At 34.1% G+C, this 5603-nt stretch overlaps 1 long non-coding RNA gene across 1 annotated transcript in view; it reads right to left on the bottom strand.

Annotated features, from left to right (window-relative positions):
- Positions 1 to 497: 497 nt before the first annotated feature.
- LOC117099908 overlaps positions 498 to 5603 on the bottom strand; it is a 6569-nt gene continuing 1463 nt past the window's right edge. The window contains exons 2-3 of the long non-coding RNA XR_004444040.1: positions 1744 to 1904; positions 498 to 1541 (exon numbers count right to left, since the gene is read on the bottom strand). This is a non-coding gene — a long non-coding RNA (uncharacterized LOC117099908). The remainder of the gene's footprint in view (positions 1542 to 1743; positions 1905 to 5603) is intronic.

Genomic DNA, 5603 nt, shown 5'->3' with positions numbered 1-5603 from the left:
CAATTGTAGGCTTATGTTATCCAGTGAACATGAGTAATAACGCTCACGCATTTCATCAATTTGGAATAATTTGGCGCTATATAAATATTCAAGCAAATTATTAGGCATTATTATTATATTTTTTTTCTTATTTTTTTTCTTTCCCACCCCCTAAATCTGCACCTGATCTTTGATCACACCACAACCACAACACACTACGTTTTCACCTCTGCCACTGCTGTTGGAAGGCTACTTATTCACAGACCTATTGTTGTACAAACACCCATGTAATGAAAGATCGTATGATGCAATACTTCGCTTCTAAATAGGTAAACAAATAATGATTAGACACAAAAATGTGCATAATACTGTATAATACTGCTTTTGGACGTATAAATAGCAGTTTGTACGAGTCATGTCATTTTCCCATATAAAGTGAATTGTATCCTGGACCAAAAACACATCCAAAATCTCTCAGAAAAGAGAACAATGTTCAAACACAGGAGGCAACGACAATATGCATAAAGCATGATTTAATAATTACAATGTATGTCCTATATTTCATTTAGAAAGAAGTACAATTGCACTAAATTAATTAAATCATCTTACTCTATACTTCTTGAGCAATTTTGAAATACTGTAGTAAAAATGATAAATTTGTTAATTAAGCTTCTTAAAATCTGTTGGTTTATGAAATGCATAGACATTGTAGAGGATCCATCGTGCCAAAGCATGATCACTAACAGCTTTTTATTTATATCAGACTTTATTCAATTACGCTTCGTAACATGTGCTCGTACTTCAAAATTCCAAACTATTTTACCTATTTTCTTCTAATCACTAAGCCTTATAAATGATATGGTAAGCAATCGTTATGGTCGCTGCTCTAAAGTTTGGAATGACATTTTTTAGGAATCCACATCTATTTCCTTATTTAAGACGAAGCTTAAGGCCCATGTGCCTGTTTGGCTCTGTTCAATGTACGTGTCTTCGCTTTCTCTTCCATTTTTAGATTAAGATAGCCAGATGCATGTGTAACTTGAGCATGCGAATCATTCTCCAGCGAGCCTGTATTTAAAACCTCAAGGTGCTGGAAAACAGGGCAGCGATACTGGTTTCTTTTCTTCTACTGTATTTTTTTTTTGTCTCAGTGTGTTCCATTTGTAAGGGTTTTTTTTCTTTAATTTTTAGGTTTCTGTTCTTTAAAATACTTGAGAATGTTTGTATATGCTATAAGTACACGGCCTTTACCATTACCAACAGATTCTACAAAAGAGATTGTTCTAATACTAAATCTAAATAAAAGCTTGTGTAAATAAACAATCCAAGTTAGTCTATAATTCTACAAGTTTTTATCATCTATTCACTCCTTTCCCAATATTAGGCCTAGACATAATGATACGCTCCACTTATTTAAAGTGTTGTTCATTCCACGCATGTAAAGCATCGTAACATTTCGTAGCGTATCCTTTGTTCAGACGAAATTCGTTCTCATTCAGCCACTCAAGGAAACGTTTTTTGTCCTTTTCCAACATCAAATATTTTCCAAATACAGCATACGCCTAAAATTTAGGATGAAGAAAACGATTCAATTTACAGTAAGCATTATGATTTTTTTTTTTTTTTTTTTTTAATGTTTCATCATGGTTGGTAAAAAAGGAGGAGATAAAGCTGTAGATGGATAAGCCAGAGTTATTATAGTGGTCAATATGTATTTCACGTCTTTACAGTAGTTAAATAAATAAAATCAATCTTATAAAATACCTTTGTAATTCCTTCTCCTTTTAGTTTCTTTGCTGTTTCTGTGCCTATTCCCGGTATGTCAGTTACAGGTTTTTCACCCATAGGATCCTTAATGAAATCAGCATGCTTCCTCGTATTGTCTGCCATTTCGATGAATTACAATATTACAATACAAGATTAAACTAAATATTCAAAAAAAAGAAAAACATAATGAATTTCAGTATCAAACAGTACACTAATTGAAGTCCGATTTATGCTAACAATCTTATTATTATAGTACCCGTTCATCAGTTTCTGATGCTGGCAGACAGCACAAATTATCTGGAGTACGGTACTCTTTAGTTTCTAGGTGTAAGAACACTTTCTTTGGTGACTGATAAGTCCACACTCGAAATATTATTTCGTTCCCTCGAAATATTATTTCGTTCCCTCGAACTATTATTTCGTTCCCTCGAAATATTATTTCGTTCCCTCGAAATATTATTTCGTTCCCTCGAAATATTATTTCGTTCCCTCGAAATATTATTTCGTTCCCTCGAAATATTATTTCGTTCCCTCGGAATAATATTTTGTTCCCTCGAAATATTATTTCGTTCCCTCGAAATATTATTTCGTTCCCTCGAAATATTATTTCGTTCCCTCGAAATATTATTTCGTTCCCTCGAAATAATATTTCGTTCCCTCGAAATAATATTTCGTTCCCTCGAAATATTATTTCGTTCCCTCGAAATATTATTTCGTTCCCTCGAAATATTATTTCGTTCCCTCGAAATATTATTTCGTTCCCTCGAAATATTATTTCGTTCCCTCGAAATATTATTTCGTCGTTCCCTTGAAATAATTTTGAGGGCGCCCTTATAACTTTATGACCAGAGCCGTAGATAAAGAGAGTTTGGCCAACTTGGCGCATGGGCGCCATGTTGTCACCAAACAGCGTGCGCGCGTATAGCTTTTTGGATCGATTGCAGCAACCCCAAACCCAACATAACGGTATTTCACATTATATAGCATTAATCATCTATAATAATAACTGCTAACCTCCTACCCTATCGCGTTGTTTTGTTTTGGTGACAACATGGCCGGTGTAAGACACGTGATTGAAACCGAGTTGGCCAAACTCTCTCTATCTACGGCTCTGTTTATGACAACCGTATCACCACTCACAGATGCCTGCTTTTTTCCTGTCATAGTTAAAGGGATATTAAAATGGATATAGACGAAAGGAATTTATGCTGTAGTGACTTTTTAGTAAACATTTTAGGACAGGTCTTATATTCATTTTCATCTTTAGATCATGACTAATCGCATCATTCCCTTAAACCGGATTTAATCGATCTTACAGGGGGTTAACCGCTAGGCGATAACATAACGTCTAACCCCCGAGGGGCATAGACACAGAATGCTTGTGAATGGTTTGATCATGAGTTGATGTTGTAGCACTGCATGGGGCTCGGTGGTCAATTGAGGGGCTTTAACTTGCAAAATAAGGTGATTTTAGGTGATTTTTAAATACTTGCAAGTGAATTTCCATATGCCTCCCCTTGTGTTTCAGCTGGAGGACTAAAATACAAGTTACAATAACGCACCATCTTTCCACTCCTGTGTTTATGGTCCATGTGCACGTTAAAGAGCAGTACACTGTTGGAAAAAAGAGTAGGGGATTGTCTCCCGGTATACGGCCCAACCACCACCAGAAGGACCCCACTGGAAATAAGTCTTCTTCTAGACTTTCGTGGGGGAAACATTTGTGAGGAACATGCTACGTGACAATCGGTCATAATGCAAAAAATGTCCAAATGATCCATTGTATCTCCCCCAAAAATAGAATAAAGACTGCTCAGGGAATCCTGTAACAATTTGAAAAAAAAAAAGAATAATTATGTAAAATAATACTTGCAGACGAATTAAAAGGTAATGATGATATTGTGTCAGTATAGTTCTTTGTAAGGGGGAAGATTATAAGCAGACGTTTCACGATACGGTTCAGAGCAGGTACAGTGCACCCCTGTTAGAAGAGTTTCCATCAAAATGTATCGCTCAATCGTATGGTCAAACCACAATTTAAAGACAACGAGTTATCTTAATTCTTAATAAAATATCTTAATGTTCATAGTAATAATGTTAGTCATAATAATAATAGTAATAATAATGTTTATAATAATAATAATAATAATAATAATAATAATAATAATAATAATAATAATAATAATAATAATAATAATAATAATAATAATAACAATAATAATAATAATAATAATAATAATGAAGATGCAAGGTGAATTATGGGTGATGGGGCGCGAGTACTTTTGTTGGAGTTGGAGTCCCGCATCATTCTGTAGGCCTACAGGAACGTGTGGCAAATGGTTCATATGATTAATTAAATTGAACTTTTAAAAATATTATAAATACTTGTGAAGTAATAAACAAATTAACATAAGATTATTATTAATGTGACCAAGCTAAATAATTTCAACTTTATGTATTATAATAACTGAGAACAGAACAAAAGACTGTACGGTCTAAATAAATGAATAAGTTTGTACGCTGTTACGTGATTGAGGGCGCAATATACTTTCAAGAGAACGAAATAGCGATTTCGAGGGAACGAAATAATATTTCGAGGTTACGAAATAGCTATTTCGAGGGAACGAAATATTATGTCGAGGGAACGAAATATTATGTCGAGGGAACGAAATAACATTTCGTTCCCTCGAAATAATATTTCGAGGGAACGAAATATTATTTCGAGGAAACGAAATATTATTTCGTTCCCTCGAAATAATTAAATTTTTTTTTAACCATGTCCCTTTAGGGGCTCCGTACGTTCCCTCGAAATAATTAAATATTTTTCTAACCATGTCCCTTTAGGGGCTACGTAACTCTGTGATCGGCATACAGTAGGCCTATGCGTTCACATTTAACGATAACAATGCAAGGCAGCATATTGAGATAGGAATTTCTGGACATAGCAATGTGCATATTAGGTAGTTACTTTCCAGATTGAATGAATGTCTAATTTATTCCTGCATGGCTCAGCTAAGTGTGGTTTGCTACTTGGACGGTATTGGAGCCAGTGGAGGATGGGGGAGAAAAGGGGACACCTTAGGACAAGTCTGGACCTCCTGCACGACGCATGACTATTTCGTCCGATCATAATATAGGCTAAAAAATAATTTGCCTATCCAAATAATGTTATTTTGACTGCCAATCCTTAATATTGTAGTCTAAAAGCACATCTTTTACCATTCTAAACTGACAAAAAAAACTCCCCGTGAATCCTACTAGGGAGTTTTTATTCCGGCCCGTAGACCGAGGCTTCGTCGGCCCCTTGGCTCGGACCACTCCGTCGGACATTTCGGCAAATTTCTGGCGCCACCGCTTCATGTGGATCTAAAATTTAACTCTTTAATGACTATGGAAGACACATCACACAATTGGAAACGTTTGTATATGGGACATATTGGAAAACATTTTAAAAATATATTATGTCTAAAATGCTTGTTCATTCACAATATGGAACAGATATGGAGAATTCTTAAAAACCAGGTCATTTTGTCTAAATATGGAATAACTGAATGTAAAGAATATAAAATAAATAAATGAATAGTCTATATTTTTTCACTTTAGAAGAATATCATAGATTAATTTCCTTTTCTGAAATAGATTATAGTGAAATTGAGGATTATATCTAAAATGAAGAATTTGCTGTTTTTTGTTTTTTGTTTTTTTTTTGGTTTTTTTTTTTAGATTCAGTCATAACAATTGTGGGCCATGTTTGTTATCTTTGGGATGTTTTTTTTCTTTTTTTTTTTTGCCCCTTTATTTAAGTTATTTAATTAATAACAAATTCTACGTTTTAGATATATATATATATATATATA

Source organism: Anneissia japonica, unplaced genomic scaffold, assembly GCF_011630105.1.
Source record: "Anneissia japonica isolate Jap-2015-1 unplaced genomic scaffold, ASM1163010v1 scaffold21998_len63208_cov123, whole genome shotgun sequence".
Taxonomy (NCBI): Eukaryota; Metazoa; Echinodermata; class Crinoidea; order Comatulida; family Comatulidae; genus Anneissia; species Anneissia japonica.
Note: the sequence above shows the minus strand (reverse complement) of the source record. Positions and strands in the feature narration are given on the sequence as shown.